Genomic DNA, 24,059 nt, shown 5'->3' on the forward strand with positions numbered 1-24,059 from the left:
GAAAGAGTATTCATTCACTCATCCTGCCTTTTGAGCGCCAACTATACGTCAGTCAATAAGCAAAACAGACTGTCCGTCCTGGTTACTGTCAAATAATCACCCAGCCGCTACAAACTACGGTGACCGCTCTGAATGAAACGGAGTTAGGATCGCTTGCAATGTTCAAGCAGAAATAATAGCCAGTAACACCCTTGGCTCAATTGCTAACTCACGGTGATTTCAATATCCACAAAGACGATTCCTGCAATGCCTAGGCAGCTTCTCAGTTTCTAACCCCACCAACTCATCCACCCATTCCCAGGATCATACTCTTGACCTTACTAATTACTCGTAACTGCGTACTTAACCTCCACTTAACCTCCTCCTGCCATTCCACATCACCTTTCCTCGTGCCAGGAATTTTTCACCTTCAACAGAACGCTCACCTTTTCCTATCCTTCTACTCTTACTCATTGCCCCCTCTTTACCCAGCGTAGATTCTGTGTTCTATCATTTTAGCTACTCTTTGGTAACTAAACCTCGACCTCCGTGGCCGTCCCTTTCTCCTCTCTCCTTGTCTAGAAAACCCCCAACTCTCTACCTACTCTGGAACTGCTCTTGAGCAAGGAAATGTGGCTGGAGAAAAAAAAACAAACCAGCTTGCCAACATTACTCATTCTAATGATCATAAGCATCAAGGAGATCTTTGGTGCTGCTAAGCAATTGTTCTTTATTTTCCTGTCAAATTACTCACCCACTCACTTGGATGGCTGTTGACACCCTCTTTCTCCTCAAAATTCCAACACAATCATCCTGCCTGCCTGCCAACTCTTAACTTCTTGTGTAATAGGAAATAGCAATTGAAGAGAGATCTTGCATTGGCCTCATCAGCCCATCTGCCAATTATCTGTATCAGTTCCCGAATAGTCTGCCTTTTCTCCAGTGAACCCCTCTCATCTATCCTCACTTCCTCACTTAGTTTCTTGGGTATAAGTACCACCCACACATGGGGCTTCCCGCCATCATCCCATTATCTAGTCTGGGCTTCCCTATATGAAGGCACAGCATTCCAAGGGGGGCGGAAGTGGAAATCTAGGCCTTCTGGGACCAACTCAAAATCACCTCCGCAGCTTTCATTGGTTAAAGCAGGTCACAAGGCAAGTCCAGATTCAAAAGGTGGGGAAATAAAGGAGTTGCAAAATATTGTGACCTTGACTTCCAGTCCACCACAGCTCCGGAATGACTGGTTCAGTATAAGAGAACTGGGGCCTTTATCAGAAAACAGGAAAGTCTTACATTTTTAAGGGAAATTAGACTTAACATCCACCCAGCATTATCAACCTCTAAAACCATTTGACTGTCCCAGAAGTTTTTCTGCACCAAAAGGCTTCTCCTCATTCTCCCTTGTTCACACGTTCATTTATTAAACATTTTCTGAGCACCCACTCTGCACAAGGCACCGTGCCCACACCCACAGGATACAACTGTAAGCAAGGGAACATAGGGGAGAAAGAAATATCTTCCTCTACCCAACTTAGAGTCTCCAACTGGGGCACTGTAAATTAGACTGGAAAGACAGATCAACAGGAGGAAAGCATACAGATCTGCTTAATGGAAGTTTCACAGGACACAAGAGCCTTCCCAAGGAAATGAAGATGTGCAAAAGTGGGTACACCTGAATGTGATGCTAGAGTTGATGAAGGAAAGGAAAGTTGCGGGAAAACGTAATAGGACAAAGGGTATGAGTGAAGGGTAGTAAACAGAGGGAAGCTTAGCAAGGACTAATCATTCAGGGTCCCCTCAGCATCCCTGCATCTTCTGAGATAAGGAAGGTCCTCTTTTCCAGGTATAAGGAGGGCACATCTCATAGGAGGGCTGATGGGTTCAGGACATGATCCTCAAAATATGTCACCTTGGCGTATTGAATGTTTTAAGCTGAGGAAGTTTGAGAAAACAGTACAAGCAGGAAGATCACTCTGAATTCCTCTGCCCACCGCCCTTCTGCTCTGAAAACAGGTCATAAAACCCTCACGTGAGAGCTGCCTCCCTACACCTGGAGGAAAACAACATCCTTATCTCCAAAGACGGAGGAGAAGAAGCTGAACAAACAGGCTTTGCTAAGCGTCCGCCACTTTAATACCCTTATTTCTGCTCCTTAACCTGTCATATTTCCACTCTTCACGGAACCTAGGATAAAAGTACACAGGTCTGGATCTTGGGGTCTTTGTTTCCTTATGAAGGCTCCCATGCCATGTAAAACTTACATGAAATATACCTGTAGGCTTTTCTCCTGTTAATCTTTGTCTGTTTAATTTGCAGACCCAGCCAGAGATTCCAAGAGAGTTGAGAAAAACTTTTCCCTCTCCTGCAGGGTCTTATGGCCTGCTTCGGCAGAGAAGGGCGAGGTCAGAGAGACATCCTGCACCTTCTGTTTCTCGAATTTCTTCATCTTAAAGTTTTCACTAAGCCAAGGTGCCATATTTAGGGGTAGCCTGTTCTAAACCCTATCAAGACATAATGCCTGCCCACATGGAACTTGTGGTCTATGAGAGGTCACAAATATTAAACCTACTTTTGTTAAGTAGCGACAAAGAATGGAAAAAAGAAAGAAGGCTAGGACATCCCCATGGCATCTGAGGGTTCTATGTTCCCAAAGACCTTTGACTAGGGAAGGTGTGTAAGTACATGCTAACTCTCCTTCACAGGAAAGGGAGCAAGAGGAGGGAGAACAGGGACAGTAAACGGGGGTACACAAATATTCTACCTTCTTCTTCCCCCCCCTCCCCGCCTCCACCAATCCTTTCCTACATTAGGGTTGAAATAGGGCTTGAGGGAGGGATATTAGGGAAGCCAGCTTGGGTGAGCCAAAAAACGAAAAGATTGGACCAACTGAGGAAAGGCGAAAGAGTGTAGTCTTTCAAGCTAAATCTGGTGGTGTACCCCATGAAAATAATTCTTGATATCATAGCAGCTGCTTCCAGCACCCAAGCAAAGGTTGCCATCGTGGCCTTTGCCTTCGACTCACCTGCTGCCTCGCTTCCTTCCGGGGCATCTCTCACCTCCTCTCCCGAACCCCTTCAGATGCTCCATGTCCCTTGGTGGCGCCTGGGTGGCTCAGTCGGTTAAGCGGCTGACTTCGGCTCAGGTCATGATCTCGCGGTCGGTGAGTTCAAGCCCCGCGTCGGGCTCTGTGCTGACAGCTCAGAGCCTGGAGCCTGTTTCGGATTCTGTGTCTCCCTCTTTCTCTGACCCTCCCCTGTTCATGCTCTGTCTCTCCCTGTCTCAAAAATAAATAAAACGTTAAAAAAAAAAAATTTCAGATGCTCAATGTCCCACTCATTCCCCAGGCTGGCTGCTGGTTCAAGTGACCCCATCAAAGTCATCCTTTCCTCTTATTCTAAAAATTCCTTCTTTTTTTTTTTTTTTTAATTTTTTTTCAACGTTTATTTATTTTTGGGACAGAGAGAGACAGAGCATGAACGGGGGAGGGGCAGAGAGAGAGGGAGACACAGAATCGGAAACAGGCTCCAGGCTCCGAGCCATCAGCCCAGAGCCCGACGCGGGGCTCGAACTCACGGACCGCGAGATCGTGACCTGGCTGAAGTCGGACGCTTAACCGACTGCGCCACCCAGGCGCCCCTAAAAATTCCTTCTTTATCTTGCCTCCACAAAAATTTACCTTCCCACGTGCTGTCCTGGTTTTGGATCTGACTACAGTGATTTCCATCAAAGCTTGTTACCCCCGGCTCTCTAATGGCGGGCTGCGGTCTTGGGCTGTGGTCTTGGGAGAGTTCTTCATGCCCATGCCCGGATCCCCGGGCTCCTCATGTGCACAAACCTCCCTCCCCTCGTCTCCTCTGCTGCCAGAAAGCCAGATTCTTGGACCCACCTTCCTCAGCTGAATGTTCAGGGAAATGTTCAGGGAGAGAGGTTGGTTGATGAACTCTGACTATTTTGACTCAAAAACCCACACTTTGGGGGCACCTGGGTGGCTCAGTCGGTTGAGCGACCGACTTCAGCTCAGGTCATGATCTCACGGTTTGTGAGTTCGAGCCCCGCATCAAGCTCTGTGCTGACGGCTCAGAGCCTGGAGCCTGCTTCGGATTCTGTGTCTCCCTCTCTCTCTGCCCCTCCCCCACTCGTGCTCTGTGTCTCTCTGCCTCAGAAATAAATAAACATTAAAAAAAAATTAAAAAAAGAAAAATAAGAAACCCACACTTTTAATCCTCAGCATTGCCCTATGTTCCCCCCAGACCATCTGTTATCTCCCTACCCGATGTCATTTTCTTGTTTTATGAAGATTTTTGTTTATTGTTCACCTCTCCTGGTGGAAGTTAAGCCTTGTGTGGCTGGCTTTCTTTGTACTGTCTGTTTGCTGGTGTTTAAATTTTTTTTTTTCAACGTTTATTTATTTTTGGGACAGAGAGAGACAGAGCATGAATGGGGGAGGGGCAGAGAGAGAGGGAGACACAGAATCGGAAACAGGCTCCAGGCTCTGAGCCATCAGCCCAGAGCCCGACGCGGGGCTCGAACTCACGGACCGCGAGATCGTGACCTGGCTGAAGTCGGACGCTTAACCGACTGCGCCACCCAGGCGCCCTGTTTGCTGGTGTTTAGAACAATGCCTGACCCTTAAGAGGCACACAGTGTGCACACCTGGGGTTAACTGGTGAATTGTTCCCTGTCCCTGTGGCCGCAGCGCCTCCATCTGGCATTGTCTGAGGGTTTGCAGTATCTGCCTTTGCCCTTCACTTGTGAGCTTTGGGGGACAGAGCCCCTGACTTCTGCAAGACCCAGTACAGGGCTGCACGGAGAACAGAGCTCACTCAGCGCTCTTCTGCAATTCTCTCGTTCCTGCGGAAGAAGAGAAAGACGAGTTAGGACGTTTAGACGCTGCTTCCTCCAGAGCCTTGGTGTGGCTCCTCCCCGGGGCGATTTCTAGATGGATTTATAGATAGGAAACTGTTGCAAGCATCATTGTTAATGCCTTAATATCTTCAGAAGAATTCCAGAAACAGAACAAGAGGGCAAGGGTGTGAGAATGGAAAAGACACACCCTATGTGCTGTTCCTCTTACCTCGGCACAAGACGGGAGACCAGTGTGGCCTCAGCCAGAGCATAGCTTCCCATGTAGCCACGATGCCACAGTCGCCCCTGCCTCAGTGGGGAGGAGGTGGGTGTTGGCGGTGCTGACAGTGGATTCTGTCCGGATTGCCTGACCCTGCAGGCTCCGGATGGAGGCCAGCCGCCAAGACCCCCACCCTGGCAGTCCCTGGCAGCTGAGAGACAAACAGCTCAATAGGACAACTAAAATCTGCCCGAAACCCTACAAAGCATTTCATGTGCACCACCTCAGAAGCACGATAACGATCCCATTTCACATATGAGGAAACTGAGGCTCAGAGAAGCGAAGTAACTTGCCTAAGATCACACAATCAGTAAATGGGAAGGCAGAACTTGAACCCAGAACCATGAGACTCCAAAATCTATCCCCGAGCCACTCTAGTGGACTTAAAAATGGAACCTGTTTTGTAGTCGTTTAATAACAACTCACACAATACACCCACTTAGGCGCATGGATCAATTATAGACGTTCAACTATTTCTGAAGAAAAAAAAATCGGAGCACGTTTTACTACATATCTGTTAGTGTTTGGAAATTTCACTAGTCATTGAAAAATTGGGGAGTTTATTAGATACGACTGACAGAAGTTGCCAAATGGCTGAGAAGGAAACATCCCTGCCAGATGCGGTAAGTGGACCTTACAGAGACTTTCCCAGTTCATTGCCTCCTTGAGGTGGTCTTGTACTTCTCCCTAGTAGACACACGGTGGCGCCACTCGCACAGGCGTTTAGAGCCGCGGGCCATCCAAACAGCAGTGATTTGCTACTTTTGGTACAGAGCCAGACTCCGGCAACACGCTGCCTTCATAACTGAACTTTCCGCATAAAAGTGCTACCTCTCACTATTTTGTACACAAAGTTAGGCAGCGTTTCCCAAGAGTTCAGAGCACAGTAAAGCTAGAAACATCTGCAGCATTAATGGGCTTAGTAACAGATTTTTAAAATCCCCTTTAACCAACACAATTGTTTTGATAAATAATACTTGTAAGAAGAGAAAAGATGTAGAACTTACTCTGATAGTTATCTTTGAATGAAAGTTGAAACCAATTTACCAAATCGGCTTAGTAGAGTCCTACTGTATATTTTATTAGCCTGCTTGCAGACAACCTAATGTCATCCTGAAAATGTTCTTTTTAAAACTACATCCAAAGATATACCTGTAAAGATGACTTTAGCCTTCAATTGTAATAATTTAATACTGTTGCAAAAGAATACATTCGTGTGGCTACATTTTGTGCAAATATAAATTAGACAAATTTGAAGTAACACAACATTGACTTTATCAATGAAATTTTACAAATAGCATGCATCTTCCACATTAAAAATTCCTCAAGAATTGCACAATTTGAACCTGTCAGGAACAAAGAGTTGTAGACTGAGTTCATGCTATTGACCCTTTTGTTTAAATTTATTTTTGAGGGGGGCCTGAGTGGCTCAGTTGGTTAAGCGTCACACTTTGGCTCAGGTCACGATCTCACGGTTTAAGCCCGCATTCGTCTCTGTGCTGACAGCTCAGAGCCTGGAGCCTGCTTCAGATTCTATGTCTCCATAGCTCTCTGCCCCTCCCCCGTTCACGCTCTGTCTCTTACGGTCCCTCAAAAATCAACAAACATTAAAACATTTTTCAAAGTTTATTTTTGAGAGAGAGTGAAAGCACATGCTTGAGTGGGGGAGGGGCAGAGAGCGAGGGAGAGAGAGAATCCCAAGCAGGTGCCACACTCAGTGCAGAGCCGGGCACAGGGGTCCACCTCACAAATCCTGAGATCGTGACCTGAGCTGAAATCAAGAGTTGGACGCTTAACAGACTGAGCCACCCAGGCGCCCCTATGCTGTTTACTCGTTAGGCATTCATTCAAGAGATATTTGTGGACTGGCTTCTGTGTGCCAGGCACTGTTCCAGGCCCTGGGGGTACAGCTGTGGACACAACAGACGGCAGACTTGCCTGGTGCTCTCAGAGTTTATATGCTGGGGAGGGAAGGGTGCGGGTGGGGGCCTGGGCGACCAGCTGGAATGCTAGGTGGGATCTGTGCTTCTTGGAAAATAAAGCAGGAGGAGAGCTGGAGCAGTGCACGCACAAGGGTGGGAGCAGTTACCTGACTGGGCAGGTGACAGCTGAATGAAGTCACGCAGGCACGATGGCTTGAGCCAGTGGGCTCTCCGGTCAAGGAGCGTGGCTAATAGAGAGATAAAGCAAAGCAGCACGTTGGTGTGGCAGGGTGTGTTCCTGGCCTATTCCAGGGAACACAAGGGACCCGCAATGCCAAGGCCCCATCGGAGTGCAGAAGACCAACTGCTGAGTGAATGAGCCAACACACCCCTCCTCCGTCGAGTCCCATCTAAAGCCAGGCAAAGTTCGGATTTGGTTGCAAATCTTCAGGAATATGCCTCTTGATCACATACAGGCAGCTTCCTCCTGCTTGTGTGATTAGAAATGAACAAATAGTAATAAAGAAGGCAAACAAAAAAAAAGTGCCTATAGTCTATGATGGAAAGCTTACTCAAACATGAAAATTTCAAGCCCACAAAGCGCACTAGAGTTGCAAAAGCAGCCTTTTTCTCGAGATTCTCGTGTCGCTGTGAAGATAGAATAACACTATGGTGGGACACATTCCAGTAAAGAGACGTAAAAAAGTTCCAGAGACGAATCATGTTCACAGGGATCAGTAGGGCCCCTGCAATCCCGGTGAACCTACACAGCCCGCACCAAGCTCCCCTCTGCTCGCGGTTCCCGTTCTTCCCGCTGGGGGGAGCTCTAGGGCCACGGCCATTGCCAGAGGAAGGCGTGGGCTCAGAAATAGACTCTGGTAAGGCTTTTTAGTCATGCCCACATTAGAAAGGAGACCTTCCAGATTTGGGGGGGGAAGAAAAAAAGAAGAAGAAGAAGATAAAAAACAAAACAAAACAAAACCTCATCTCCCAGCTCCCAACAAAATCAGAGGTTGAAAGAAGACGGTTTTAGCATGGCAAATAAGAAAAATAAACAAGTGCTTGAAATGGATAAGGTTTTCCTTTTAAATTTGTTTTTGCAAAGGGTTTTTTCTTCCCCGAAAAACAAAATACTAAAATAGCAAGTTATGTTTTCACTTATGAATCCTTCTCAAGAGGAAATCTAATAATAACAAGGGGTTCCCATTGGATTCCAGTGTATTTCATAATGTAAATATATTTCTGTCCTCTGTGGAGAGAAACCTATCCCGCGCCAGGTAGTTCTCATTTCAATTGGTGATTTTGCTCATTAGTAATTTTTCCTCGTCTTTTACCTCGAACAACCTCTCAAACTGAAGGAAACTTTAGATTCTACAGCTGTATGTTGGGACAGGGGGCCTACAGCTAGTGACAGAGGGTGAAAGGTGGCGGTGGCGAAGGGAGTTCTTATGCTTTCTTCTAGATTCGGTCGGAAGAGTTCTTTGCTGCTCACCAAATGTTCACATGTTGACAGAACAGGGCTGGTACTGGAAAAAGAAAAGGCTTCGAGGCAGTCCCACTGCCAGTCTCAGCTGTGTTCCTCGTAGGATGTAAATTATTTCACTTCTTTGAACCTCAGTCTCCTCTTCTATGAAATAAGCATAATAATAGCGTGTTGGATTCAAAATGGCAGTCAAATCTCTGGCGCTCCTCCCACTGGGAGGTGGAGTCTGTGTCCCCTCCTCCCTGGAACCCAGGGTGGGGAGGTGTGCTCCGGCCGCTTTAGCCCGTAGGACGTGGAGGCGGCAGTGCTGTTCCAGGCAGCAACTACTTCCTGCCATTCTTGGAGCCCTGAACACAACCACCCCGAGGCCACCATGATGGGTAGACCCCTGAATTTGCCAGGAGATGGTCTGTGTGCGCGTGGAGGGGGAGATGCCCAGCCAGCCCCCAGCTCTGCCGGCGGCTCCCAGCCCGGTGGGCCACCCCAGCCGGGGTCCCCCACGTCGCGAGGCAGAGGTGAGGTCCTCCGACCGTACCTATCTAAATGCCTTTTTACACTATCATGAGACACATAAATAACAATCGTTGTTTGAAGCCACCGAGCTCCGGGATCGTTTGCTAAGCAGCAGCAGATAAGCACACTGAGGGCTTATCTTGCGAAGCTGTTGTCAGTTTTACCAAAAATACCTCCAAGCCACCTAGCCCAGAACGGACACAGGCTGAGCGCTTGGTAGACAGTGCCCTCATCATTACTGCTGGTTGTATTTTCTTTCCAAAGGACAGTTTTTAAGACTGTGGGCAGAAAATCCTCTCTGAGCTCACAGAGGACATTGAGAGCCCTCGCAGCTGACTCGTCTGGAAGTCCACGGGCTTCGGGACTGCAAATCCTCCGCGGTCTAAGCAAGTCAGGCACAAGGAGAGCCACTGAGTCCAGTCTTTGCTGGCACTTCTGGTAAACATGAGCTCCGTCCGGGAGCAGGACATGCTGTCCCCACATTCCAGGGACGCTACAGCATATGCAAGAGCAGCTCTGTGCCTGCCTTGTGCTTTTTCTCCTGTAAATCTCTTTGACCAAACTTCGGTAGGCAACCGAACACAACTGGGCTTAAAGAAGGTACGGTGGCCTAAGAGATTGTCTTGAAATGCAGCTGCTCATGCCCAGGTCCGTGGAGGAGTTGAGAGCTTGCCAGCCAGGCTGAGAGTCTCTCAAGCACTCGCCCTCCCCATGGCCTCCAAGTGACCTTATCTTTTGGTCACAGGTATTTAGGGGATCCTGCCAGTGATGACACTAGACCTCCTGGGATAATCAAGGCGGTAGTAATGTTAGGATAGAAAGTATTCTTTTTTTTTTAATTAAAAAAAAATTGTTTTAATATTTATTCATTTTTGAGAGAGAGAAAGGCAGAGCGTGAGCAGGGGAGGGGCACAGAGAGAGGGAGACACAGAATCCGAAGCAGCCTCCGGGCTCTGAGCTGTCGGCACACAGCCAGACGCAGGGCTCAAACCCACAAGCCGTGAGATCATGACCTGAGCGAAAGTCTGACACTTAACTCACTGAGCCACCCAGGCCCCCCTATGAAGTATTCTTAGTGCAGTGAACTTCTAGAACTCAGAATCCCAAAGAAGGGCGTGTGCTGATTCCTAATCTGTCCCACATGAGCCTACATTCCCATCCCTGCTGCCACTGGCCCTTTCTCTGGCCTGGACGACTGGCCAACCTGTTCTTACCGGCCAGTCATCCTGCCATCGCTCTGACTTCTGTAGAAGCCATCATCCTCCCGGCAGCCTTCTCGAAGCCCCAGTGTCACGGTGTGACAATACCACTCCCTGTTTCAACGACTTCAGTAGTTCCTCTTCACACAGAAGAAAATGTAGCAAGTCCAGGGCTGGGAGCCCCGCTTTCCTGGCACAGGCCCTGCGTTTGCCCCACCTGCTCTGACTGATGGCTCAGGCCAGTGCTTTGCCCATCCCCGGACAGGAGGGGACGTGGGGAGGACTGGGGGCTGAAGGTGGGGATGTTACAGCCCAAAGGTGGCAGAAGCAGATGACTCCCTGGGAGGTGAGGTGAGGATCTCTTGCTTGAGGACTTTGTACTTCTCACAATTCGCCCCTGGATCCTCAACCTGGGAATCTCAAGGTTGGTTCAGATCACCGGGATTGGAACAAATAACTGAGTGAGGTGCTGTCCCCATCGGTGCTTTGGAACCGCTTGGAAAAAGGCAGGATTCGCTAAAATCGAAAAGTCAAAAAGCAAAAACTGAGACTTTCAGCGAAGGCGCTCGTGTTCCCCAGCAGACGAGGACCAGGCACCTCACTTCTCGTACTGATGCTTCCAAACGCCTCTGTTCCCCAAGGAATGCAACTCTGCCTTAGGGCCCTCACGCAGCCACTGTGACCTCCCCTGTCCCCATTTAGAAACCAAGCTTCTATTTCTCATGTTTCCGGTCTCTCTTGTCACACGAGCTCATGTTTTCAGTTCTTCCTTTGGAGCCGTAGCACACATCTCCAGTATTCCCACAGGCTTGACCCCGATTTCTTCTGTTGACCTGGCACACAGCCCCGGCTCACTTCTGTTCTCCCCACTGGCCTCATTACCTTTGAAGGACACTCCCTGTGTGGCTTCTCTTTGCCTTTGTTTGGCTTTCTGCCACCCACCAAGTATCAGAGTGGGGACAGAAAGACAAGGGGGCTGGTGATTTCCACCTAGTGGGTTCCGGGTTTAACCCTGGGAGTCTGCACACCCGGACAGACCGTTATAAGAATGCAGGGTGGTTGTGAGTGGTTCTAGGAAGCATTTTTACATTAGCTGTGATTTGCTCTAAGTCTCTCCATTTCTAGGGGCCAGTGCCGGTCCTGCAGAGGAACAGAGAAGATTCCTCTTCGGAGCAGGGGGAAGAGATAGCAGCAATCCACTTGAACAAATAGATCTTGTAGCCCTGCTAAAGCTTCATTTTCAGAGCCACCGTTTAGAAGCTGTCTCATTTATCATTGTCGAACTTTGATTTTATGGGTTTCACTTTTGAGTAAGCATCGACCAGCAGGCAACTTACGGTTTAAACTACAGAGTAAGTCTTTGATATTCAAAATCAGCTCTCAAATCAACCTTCTAACTGAATTATACTCTTTTTTTTAATTTTTTTAATGTTTTATTTATTTTTGAGAAAGAGAGAGAGAGAAACAGAGCATGGGTGGGGGATGGGCAGAGAGAGAGAGGGAGACACAGAATCTGAAACAGGCTCCAGGCTCTGAGCTGTCAGCACAGAGCCCGACACGGGGCTGAAACTCAGGAAGAATGAGATCATGACCTAGGCTGAGGTCGAACGCTCAGCCAACTGAACCACCCAGGCACCCCTATACTCTTTTTTTAAATGTTTATTTATTTTTACAAAGAGAGTACTATTGGGGGAGGAGCAGAGAGAGAGAGGGAGAGAGAGAATCCCAAGCAGGCTCGGCGTCATCAGCACAGAGCCCGATCGATGTGGGACTCGAACCCACGAACTGTGAGATCATGACCCAAGCCAAGTCATGGGTCGGACGCTCCACCGACTGAGCCACCCAGCTGCTCCTGAATTATCGTCTTCTATACCTTATTTATTAAAAATACAAATTTGTAAAAAGGGATAAATTTAGTAAGTTTTCCTTGTTGAACGTATCAAGACTTATCGGTTGTCATTGGAAGCCCTTACATTACAGGCAGTGCCCTGCCTTGGACTGGGTCCCGGTCAAGGTCAGCCAAGTTGGTGCTCTTGGCTCCCAGAGACCAGCTTCAGCTGCCTTGCTTGCCAGGCATTGAACAGAAAAGACATAGATCTTCACAATTGTTGCTGGGACTATCTGTGTGTAATTTTCCCAGACAAGATTCTTTTCTCTGCCTCTGGAATAAAGGTTCTCTTTCTGTCTTAAGCAAGCATTGGATGTCTTTGCATAGAGGAGCACTTATAATTAAGTTTGCTCTTGACAATAGTTTTAGATAGATAATTAGAATAACATTCATCTTAGGAAAAAAAGTCGGTATGTTTTATACAGAACTAAACATACTGAATTGAATCAAAAGATCGTCTCTGAAGCTAGAGGTCTGCTAATTGTATTGCCAGAGCTATGATGAAGTTTGTTTATTTTCAAATTTTGTAGCATTCTGTGACCTTGAATTCTTTCTGGGGAAGTTTTTAATAAAGCGAGGCTTTACGGTTGGTGGGGAAACCAGACGGTACATTCAATGTTCACTTATTCATCTAGAACATGTTTGCAAAGTACTAAGGTCCGCTGATATGGAAACAGCATGCGCCAGTCAGGCACCGTCCCTACCCTGGAGGAACTCACTCTGTAGCAAAAGTGTCAGATACTAAATAACATTTAACATTTTTAAAAAATGTTTATTTATTTTTGAGAGACAGAGACAGAGTATGAGGGGGGGAGGGGCAGAGAGAGAGGGAGACACAGAATCAGAAGCAGGCTCCAGGCTCTGAGCTTTCAGCCCAGAGCCCGACGCGGGGCTCGAACCCACGGACCGCGAGATCGTGACCTGAGCTGAAGTCGGATGCTTAACCAACTGTGCCATCCAGGTGCCCCCTAAATAACATATTTTTAAAATTACAAGTAGCTGCGGAGGAGATAGAGCCTGCCAGGGGGCGGGTGTGGGAGAGGAGAGAGGGATGAGCATGGGCATAATCTCAAACAGCTCAGGAAAAAGTTAAGGAGACAAGATTCTAGGGAAGAGAGCACCCTGCAGCTCACAGAGACAGGCCCTGGTGCCCATGAGCCCCAGCTAAACTTTGGGTGGGGATATGGACCTCTGAGCAGCCAGGCACTGAGTACCTATCGACCGAATACATGATGCTTCATCGGCATGTCACAGGTTACTTCTCAAATACTGCAAAGTTGGCAGAAAAGGTTGAGAAGTAATAATATAAGAATTCAAGGGAAAGACACATTCCGGCTAACTCTGGTATTTTTCCCATTTGAAAGTTATTCTTTAAGATGATTGGCTTTTAAGTGATCAATTACTTATATGTGGATATTACAATTATATGAAGATGAACAGAGGAAACTCTTTTTTTTTTTTTTAGTATTTATTTTTGGGAGAGCGCAAGTGGGGGAGGGGCAGAGAGAGGGGGACAGGATTCGAAGCGGGCTCTGCACTGACAGACTGGCAGCAGAGAGCCCAATGTGGGGCTTGAACTCATGAACTGTGAAATCATGACCCGAGCAGAAGTCAGACGTTTAACTGACTGAGCCACCCAGGTGCCCCCCAGCAGAGGAAATGCTCTTATGGGTAGAAGGGAATGGAAGGAGGAAAGAGTCTAATTTGGGTTACTCTTAGATCGGAAGAAATTCCAGGGAAGGGTTGGACGCTACAGTTAAAAAAAAAAATAGTGCGCCCGGGCGGCTCAGCTGGTTAAGTGTCTGACTCTTGATTTCGGCTCAGGTTATGATCTCATGGTTTGTGCATTTGAGCCCGGTGTCAGGATCCCGTGTTGGGATTCTCTCTCTCTCTCTCCCTCTCTCTCTGCCTCTCCCTCACTCACACACATACACACACTCTCTTTCTCTCTCTCTCAAAATAAAAGCTTATCTTGTGGTGCAATGCTTGCTTCTGGTGATGAAACCTGCCCCAGTTCATGCCAGTGAAGATGGTGAGGAGGATATGAAGGAGGCTCTTTTTAACTGGTTTTGAACTCACTTAGAGACCACTCCTTCTCCTGCTGTTTGGGGGCAGCTGTGACCCAGCCAAGAAAGCATCTCTGATTAAAGCCTAGGACACTGTTTTATAAGACAAAGGAAAAGCTTTGTGATGCAAAACACAGACACACAGACACACACATACAGATTCACACACCCATAGATGCATACACAGAGAGAGAAAGAGAGAGAGAGAGAGAAACACAGAAACACACACATATAGACACACACACACACACACACACACACACACACATCCCTGTCTTAGCGATAGCAGGGTTTTCTTTGAGAAGAGATTGGCCTGGATTGAGGACTTAAAAAATAACCCTCTGCAAGAAGATAAAGGAGAATTGAAGAAAGCAAGATAAGAGAGGGTGGACAGTGGGCATCTGAGGAACTCAGCTCTGGAAGACCCATCACCTACGGGTAAGACAAGAGGATGGTTTGTGATCAAGTGAAAGAAAAATTCCATCGTTAGTGTTTTGGATGCCATGCCATGGCTCTGAGATCCAGTTGACTCTTCACAAAGAGATACCACCAAGGTCTGATGCAATTGGTCTGGGGTAGACTATCTAGGCAGGAGGGATGGACAAAAGGACTCCGTACTGCCAATCGTTCGGTGAGAAAACTGGGGTGAAGGAGGGCAAGGTTGATGCGATTAGGGCTGGTGGAGAGAGAAGACCCACTGGCTGGCCTCACTGAGCCCCTCCAGCTGTGGGGACAGTAAGCAGAACTCTGTGTTGCCACTTACTCCCACTCCACCCTCCCAAAGTTTTTCCAAGAACACCCTTGGATGTATAAAAACACAAGGGCCCTTCCACGTGGAGGCCACACAATAAATGGTTTTGCTATAAAGAGGTAGAGCCATTTAGGGTTTTAAAGTTGGATAAGCTTAACCAAGACTGTCATGTCAACTATTCAGCAGAAGGTACTCTGCATGCAGACTGCGTGTCCGGGCCTTCATTGACACCTGACAATAGAATGCCATAATTATGGGACCGCTCTGGGGACAGATAATTATGACCCTTTGATGGGAATGCAGCCTCGTGTTTATGACTGGGGTAACAAGAGGACAATCTGCCTTTCATTAGCACACAATAACATCTCACTTTTATGGGAAGTTCCTTCAGTTGATTTTCTTAATTAGATTTAACCGAAGGATGAAAGTCAACGTTTGCTACACAAAGCCCTGAAAAGGAAGACCACTGTGTTTAACACAGTAATTGAACATGAAAGCCACATACATCAAAGGTACACACAAATAAGAGAAGTATGTTTCCTAAAGATCCCTGCACCAGAGAAGGCTAATTTCAGATGGACCCAGGGCTTCAAATTTAAGCGAAAGCTTCCATACTGGGACTAAATGGTGTGTAGACCTGGGGTATGCAACACAGGCATCCTTACTTCACCTTCTAAAAAATACACAAAAAGGTAGCCAGCTCACTAGGTACCAAGATGGTCTAGCTTTCAAATTCCTCAATGGAAATGACTAGACTGAGGAATAAACAAGCGGATTCTTCTTTATTGAGTAAGTTTTCCAAAGAAGAATCTCTGCTTTCAGAAATAGTTGTTCTTTTTTTCCTGAGCAATTAACTTGTTTAAGTCACTTGAGATTTTAAGTCATGTTGCCTCTTTGGCGTCTAGAAAGCCTGGCATTCAATATGGCTCCCCTCTAAGTGAGGAGCTGAGGTTTGCCAGCACCTCCTGAGAATACCCTGTCACGTCCGGATTGTTCTTGTTTTTGTAGCCCTACATTCTGTTTGCTCAGATGCACTCAGCTATTTTTATATTTCATTTGGTCTTGTTGAATTGTAGGTATTTCCGTAAGCTGCCTTGAATCATTTTGGGAATACAGTGGGATATGAATAAGTAAATGAAGAAACATTGATTGCACATTAAGGAACTCCAACAATTTAACCATACTAAAGTAATGCAGTAAGATCAAAGCTTCAAAAGCACAAATAATAAAGCACTAAGATAGGCAAAATATAACTTTATAACCCCTCCCCTGCTTCAAATACAACCAGTCGCTATCAGGCCAAGGTGATGTTCCCTGTTTTGTCTTCCCCTGAAGATACACCAAATTCTTGACCCATTAAAACTTCTTGATCCTTTATGGAAACGGAACTCAGGGGTCCTGCCTTCCGGGGATAGTGTCTTGGCCCACACACTCATCTCGTTCTTCCACCATAATTAAGTGTTGTTTGTGAGCTTTGATAAGCATGGAGTCTGTCAAAGGTAAAATATTTTAGCCATTGTCTTCATGAAATATGACATATAGTGCATATGTCAGATGCCAGACCAGAGGAGGTGATGCTGGAGTTGCACTGGCAGAGCTTCTAGAGAGACAGAACAAATGTAGACATCCATCATTTCTGTATGAAACAACTTGGAATCTTCTCAAATTCCCAGAGCAATTGAGTCCTTACATTTCTACACTCTACAACTCGAAAGAGACAACTCTAGCTTCTAAATCTTGAAGGACACCAATGCCAAAAATGAATGCAAGTCTTATATTTAAAACTGTAACTTACTGATAACCACCAGAACTGGCTTAGAATAGGGGAAGCATGGGCACTAATATTAGTTTCATCGGTCTATTCATCTAAATATCTATGACAGTCTTTTCAGTATTTTAAGAGAAATGTTAATTTGTGAGACTGACGCCAACTGAAAGAGAAAGAATAAAGAAGTGATTTTTAGCACTGTATCCAAGTGTATTAGGAAAGTGTGAAGAAACTACCAGAGAACAGAATTGGAAAGAATAGTTATTTGGAAGCGTATCAAGTGAAGGAAGAGTATAGTTTATTCCGACAAAACTAAGGCCATGGGTAGGAGCAAATTTGTTTTAACTCAATATGAGAAAGTTTTTAAGAATTTCAAGTGTTTAGGGGCGCCTGGGTGGCTCAGTCGGTTAAGCGTCCGAATTCGGCTCAGGTCATGATCTCACAGCTTGTGAGTTCGAGCCCCGCGTCGGGCTCTGTGCTGACAGCTCAGAGCCTGGAGCCTGCTTCAATTCTGTGTCTCCCTGTCTCTGCCCCTACCCTGCTTGTGCTCTCTGTCTCTCATAAATGAATCAATATTAAAAAAAGAATAAAAAAAAAAAAGAATTTCAAGTGTTTAGAATGGAATGGGAAGCCTTGGGAGATTTGAGCGATGTTTCTGAAAGTGTTTGAGCTAACACTGGACGTCCCGAGCAGTTACAGGATCGAGGGGCTCACTGCATGGGATATGTGGTGGGACTAGATAGATTCGAAGTTTCGTTGTGTATAACATTCTCTATTTGTTGCAATATATTTGCTGTTGCTTAAATGGTGTAAGGGCAGAGCCTGGAGATTGGCTTACATAATGGTGGCCATATAAAAATAAGTGAACTCCAGGATAATTGATTTAAGTCATGCCATCTAAGATTAGCTAAGCTGCATGTACCACTGTGTTGTGGAACAGCTGCTAGTAATAAAGCAGTTAGGATATGTCATTTGCATGGAGGAAGATGCCGGGACTTCACAGACCTTACAAGAACAGGTTGAATAACCGTATTTATACTTGTTAATAGATATTCGTATGCGCGGTAGAATTTTGCGTGAGAGCTATTTTCATTTTGCCAGAGTACCTGGCAATAAGACTATAGATAGAATCACAGATTGTGGGGCAAGGCTGTGAGAAGTCACAAGTCACACAAAATGTGCCAAAAATAATACGAAAACTATAAAGAGCCAAGTTCCCATTGCCAACAGTTATTCTTGAGTCTTTTCTGAGAGATAGAACATAATAAAGCAGTATTCGTCTCCAGCTTGTTGTTTTCAAACAATATATTATTTCAGTGAACCAGATCCTAAAATGTCTTAGAAGAAAGGAAGGCTTGAGTTTTTAAGACATGGTCAATAAATGGATAGATTTTACCTTGAGGCAATCAGGGATATTAAAAAATATGGAATCGATCCTAAGTCAATGCCCGTCAAGAAAATACGTAAAGAAAATTTGATTCAGAGGTGTGGCAAGATTTTGGACTTTTGGCAAAGTCCTTCTGGGATCGGCATAAATTGTGCTATTACATATGAAACAGAAGTAACCGTTGTCGAAAAGCTTAGGTTAAACCATTATTGAATGACTGAAAAATGGTAGTGTAGAGAAGTCTAAAACTACCTTCCCTCACTAAAGCAACAATTAAGCTAGCCAAACCTGTCGGAATTAACTTTTTGGATCTCTGGAATATAATTTAAAAACTTGCAACAACTGGGGAATGATTAAAGAAGAAGGAAGCCACTGAAATTCAATAAGAAATAATGGGGGTATTTTTACTTACCTGCCCATGACCATCCATGCCCCAGCATGGCAGCAGCCATGAGTCCCTGATGTAGCTTGCGCCAACCAGCGGGAGCAGTGTGGGCCTTGTTATCAGAGAAGTGTGTTTGCAGGTACTGATCTGTCTGCTTGCTCCCTGAGCATCAGTGCCAGGGTGGGGGTGGTGGAGGGTGGTGAATAACCTTTATTTTCCTACCTTAGAGCTTCCTCAGGGATGCCTAGGTAACATTTGTCAAATGCATTTATTTATTTATTTTTTTCAACGTTTTATTTTATTTTTGGGACAGAGAGAGACAGAGCATGAACGGGGGAGGGGCAGAGAGAGAGGGAGACACAGAATTGGAAGCAGGCTCCAGGCTCTGAGCCATCAGCCCAGAGCCTGACGCGGGGCTCGAACTCACGGACCGCGAGATCATGACCTGAGCTGAAGTCGGACGCTTAACCGACTGCGCCACCCAGGCGCCCCTGTCAAATGCATTTAAAGGAAAACACATGAGCAGAAGCCACCCACCAACGGGCAAGCAGCAGACAGACCAAAAAGCCAAAGAAGGTAAAGTCTCGGAAAGAGACACCATGGGGAAACAAGGGCTTTAAAAAGCTCCTGCGTGTACCAAGGAATTTAGAAAGCCATGCCCAGGACTAGATACGTGTTCAGGAAAGACCTGAGAAGACCCTGAACTTTGGCCACCCTCGGGCTGACCATTAGGCTCTGGATAAGCAGGAAATGAAGGTTAAGACAAATTTGTCAATGGCCTGGCTAAATGTGGAAAGAGTGTCCCAGCAAAAGGCAATTTGCAAACCCAGGATTTTTTTTTTTCCAGGCATTTAAGGAAGACTGTCTAATGACACAACTAACAGAACAATCAGTGACCTTGGGTGACAAAGAATACATTCTTTATAAAACTAACTTAGAAAAGTCACTAAGCAAGCAACTCTAACGCATAACACACAGCATCAGCAAGCCCTAGACAAAGCAGCAAATCTGATCTCAAGCTGTCTCGTTATAGAATTCAAAATACCCAATTTGCAATAAAAATGTATGAGGCATGTAAAGAAAAAAGAAAATAGGATCTAATCACAAGGAAAAAAAGAAATTTAGAGGAACTCTCCATTATTAAACCCAGGCATTGTACTTACTAGACAAAGATTTTGAAGCCATTGTCTTAAATATGCTCAGGAAACCAAGAACAAAGAACTAAAAGAAACCAGGAGAATTATGTCCCACCAAATAGAGACTATAAATAAAAAAATAAATATTATTAAAAGAAGCCAAAAAATATTCTGGAGCTTAAAAATAGAACTAAAATGAAAAGTTCACTCATGGAGTTCAGCAACAGATTTGAAAAGGCAGAAAAAAGAATCAGTGAATGTGAAGATATGTCAGTTGAAATTATCCAGTTGAAAGTCTAAGAAGTAGAAAAAAAAAGAATGAATAAAAATAAACAGAGCAGAAGAGACATATAGAACACCATGAAGTATACCCATACATGCATAATGAGGGTCCTAGAAGGAGAGAAGAAAGGGAAAGAGACTGCAAACATATTTGAAGAAATAATGGCCCCAAATTCCCCAAATATGATGAAAGACATCAATCTCCACATCCAGCAAACTCAATGAACTCCAAGTAGAATTAACTCAGAGATGCACAGAGACACATTGTAATCAAACTGTGTAAAGCCAGAGACAAAGCAACAATCTTGAAAGCAGCAAGAGACAAGAGGCTCGTCACACTCAAGGGATCTTCAATAGATTAACCATCTATTCCTTGTCAGAGACTGTGAAGGCCAGAAAGCAATTGGATGACACACTTAAAGTGCTGAGAATAAAAATTGGATTTGCCTGATAGGTAGTCTGAGTCAGACTCCTCACAGATGAATCTGGGACAAGGAGCCTTGGGCACTCGGAACACCCAGGAGTTCCTCATCCCAGGAGCCCCCTGCCAGCCCCATAGAACTTCCAAGATCCCATGAGATTGGACTTCTTCTGGGAAGAGTGGTCATGGCTGTAACATCCCAGGCCTGATTTCACCATTCTCTGAGCTGCCCCTACACTAAGCTCATCTCAGCCCATCTTCTCCCTGCCCCTCCATCAGGACCCACACTTACTTCCCCTATACACATGCAGTCACATAGCATATCCTACAGGGCTCTAACTGAGCCCTGTTGGCTTCTTGGGACACTCCACCCACCTGGACCAAAAGAATTTTTTTTTCAAAATATTAAGATTATAATTCTGGGTTGTTGTGTAACTGAATATTTTCATTTTTATTTCTTTTCTGCATTTTAAATACTTCTACATATGTGAAACATGTCATGATTTTAAAAAGATATCAGTTATTTATTTACTTATTTAAAACTTTTTAGTGTTTATTTATTTTTAAAAAAAAATTTTTTTTTTCAACGTTTATTTATTTTTGGGACAGAGAGAGACAGAGCATGAACGGGGGAGGGGCAGAGAGAGAGGGAGACACAGAATCGGAAACAGGCTCCAGGCTCTGAGCCATCAGCCCAGAGCCCGATGCGGGGCTCGAACTCACAGACCGCGAGATCGTGACCTGGCTGAAGTCGGAGGCTTAACCGACTGCGCCACCCAGGCGCCCCTAGTGTTTATTTATTTTTGAGACAGAGAGAGACAGAGCATGAACGGGGGAGGGGCAGAGAGAGAGGGAGACACAGAATCGGAAGTAGGCTCCAGGCTCTGAGCCGTCAGCCCAGAGCCCGACGCAGGGCTCGAACTCATGGACCGTGAGATCGTGACCTGAGGCTGAAGTCAGACGCCCAACCGACTGAGCCACCCAGGCGCCCCAAGATATCAGTTATTTAAAAAAGTGAGTAGGCATATAGATGGCAGACAGATAAAACTGATAGACATCTATAGAACACACTTTGCAAAAATAGAATACACATTCTTCTCAAGTACTCATGGAACATTCTCCAGGGTGGCCATATGTTAGGCCACAAACAACTATCATTAAAGTTAAAAAGACTGAAATTTTACAAATTATCTTCTCTGCCTACAATGGAATGCAAGTAGAAATCAATAATGAAAATATAACTGGAAAATGCACAAATTTGTGAACATTAAACAACACATCCTTAAACACCAGTGGATCAAAGAAGAAATTGTAAGAGAGAATAAGAAAATAAGAAAAATTTGTTTTAAAGTGACAAATGAAAACAAAAACACAACATACCAAAACTTATGGGATACAGTGAAACGTGTGCTCAGAGATAAATTGTAACTAAGGATGTTGACATTAAAAAGGAAAGTAGATCTCAAATCAATAACTTAAGTGTCCACCTTTAGGAACTAGAAAAGGAAGAGGAAACTAAAAAAGAAAAAAAACTAGAAAACTAAAAACTAAAAAAAACCAAAAAACAAAAAAAAACAAAAAAAACCTAAAAAGCTAGCAGAAGGGAGGAAATAATCAAGATTAGTAGAGAGATAAATGAAATAGAGTGTTCAAACAAGTAGATTAAAAATTAGTTCTTTGAAAAGATCAACAAAATTGAAAAACTAAGGAAAAAGAAGATTCAAATTACTGAAATCAGAAAGTACCAGCCTCGCAGAAATAAAAAGGATTAAAAAACAATACTATGGGGGCGCCTGGATGGCTCAGTCGGTTGAGCGGCCGGCTTCGGCTCAGGTCATGATCTCGCGGTCTGTGAGTTCGAGCCCTGCGTCAGGCTCTGTGCTGACAGCTCAGAGCCTGGAGCCTGTTTCCGATTCTGTGTCTCCCTCTCTCTGACCCTCCCCCGTTCATGCTCTGTCTCTCTCTGTCTCAAAAATAAATAAACGTTAAAAAAAAATTTTAAAAAAATAAAATAAAAGCCAATACTATGAAAACTTGTACATCACAAATGAGATTACCTAGATGAAATGAACAAATACCTAGAAACAGCACACTACCAAAACTAACTGAAGAAAAAATAGAAAATCTCAATGACCTATATAACAAGAGATTAAATCAGTAATAAAAAAAAAAAAAACCAAACCCTGCCAACAAAGAGAATCCCAGGACCAGATGATTTCACTGGTGAATTCTACCAAATATTAAAAAAAATTAAAGCAAAGCTTTCTCAAGTGCTTTAAAAAATAGAAGAGAAAAGAATACTTCTTAACTCATTCTATGAGGCCAAAATTACCCTGATACCGAAGCCAGAAAAGATATTACAAGAAAAGAAAATGATAGACCAACATCCCCAATGACTACAGACGAAAAAATCCTCAATAAAACACTAACAAACTGAACCCAGCAGCATACTGCACATAAACATCATGATCAAGTGGGATTTATCTCAGAAATGCAAGGGTGGGTGGTTCAATATAAGAAAATTAATCAATTGAATGCACTCCATTAGTAGAACAAAGAAGGAAAAAAAGCCCCACAATCACAATTGATGGAGTAAAAGCATTTGACAAAATCCACTACCTTTTCATCATAAAAACACTCAACAAACTAGAAATAGAAGGGAGCATCCTCAAAATGGCAGTGGGCATTTATGAAAAACTCCACAGCTAACATCACACTCAATGATGAAAAACTGAAATCTTTCCTGCTAGTATCAGGAACAAGACAAGGATGCCTACTTTGGACCCTTATCTTCAAAATTTTACTGATTGTTATATCAAGAACAATTAAGCATAAAAAAAAGGAATAAAAGACATTCAAATCATAAAGAAAGGAAACTATCCATATTCACAGATGACATAATCCTATGTAAAATCCTACAGTATCCTTATGAAAATGATTAGAGCTCATAAATGAATTCAGCAAGTTGCAGGACACAAGATCAACACACAAAAACCAATTGCATTTCTATACATTACCAATAAACAATCTAAAGGGAAATTAAGGAAGCAATTGCATTTTCACAGGAACATTAAAAGGAATAAAACAGTTCGGAATAAACTTAACTGAAAAGGTACAAGACTTGTACACAGAAAACCACAAAATATTGTTGAAAGAAATTCTAGAAGACCTAGGTAAGTGGAAAGTCTTCTGTGTCCATGGGTTGGAAGACGTAATACTGTTAAGATGGCAGTATTTCCCAAAAAAATTTACAGATCTGCTGCAATTCCTATCAAAACTCCAAGAGGCTTTTTTTTTGCAGCAATGGGAAAGCCAATCCTGAAGTTTATACAAAATTGCAGGGCACCCTAAACAGTCAAAACAAAGGGTAAGGCTGCAGTACTCATATTTCTTAATTTTGAAACTCACTACAAAGCTACAGTAATCAAAATAATGTGGTATTGGCATAAGGATATACCATAAATAAAGGTATACGTGAGATCATATTCATATAGATCATGGAATAGAATTGAGGCTTTATAAATGACCTATACATCTATTTTTCAACATGTCTGTTGAGATCATTCAATGGGGAAAGAATAATCTCTTCAACAAATTGTGCTGAAGAAGGAAGTTGGAACTCTATCTGATCCCATATACAAGAATTAATGCAAAATGGTGTTTAAAACTATGAAAATCCTAGAAGATAAGGTAGGACTAAATCTTTATGACCGTTAGATTTGGCAATGATTTCTTACATATAATATCAAAA

Source organism: Lynx rufus, unplaced genomic scaffold, assembly GCF_022079265.1.
Source record: "Lynx rufus isolate CCGP_SWC_20201006 ecotype Redwood Valley unplaced genomic scaffold, mLynRuf1.p SCAF_29, whole genome shotgun sequence".
In the NCBI taxonomy this organism is placed as follows: Eukaryota; Metazoa; Chordata; class Mammalia; order Carnivora; family Felidae; genus Lynx; species Lynx rufus.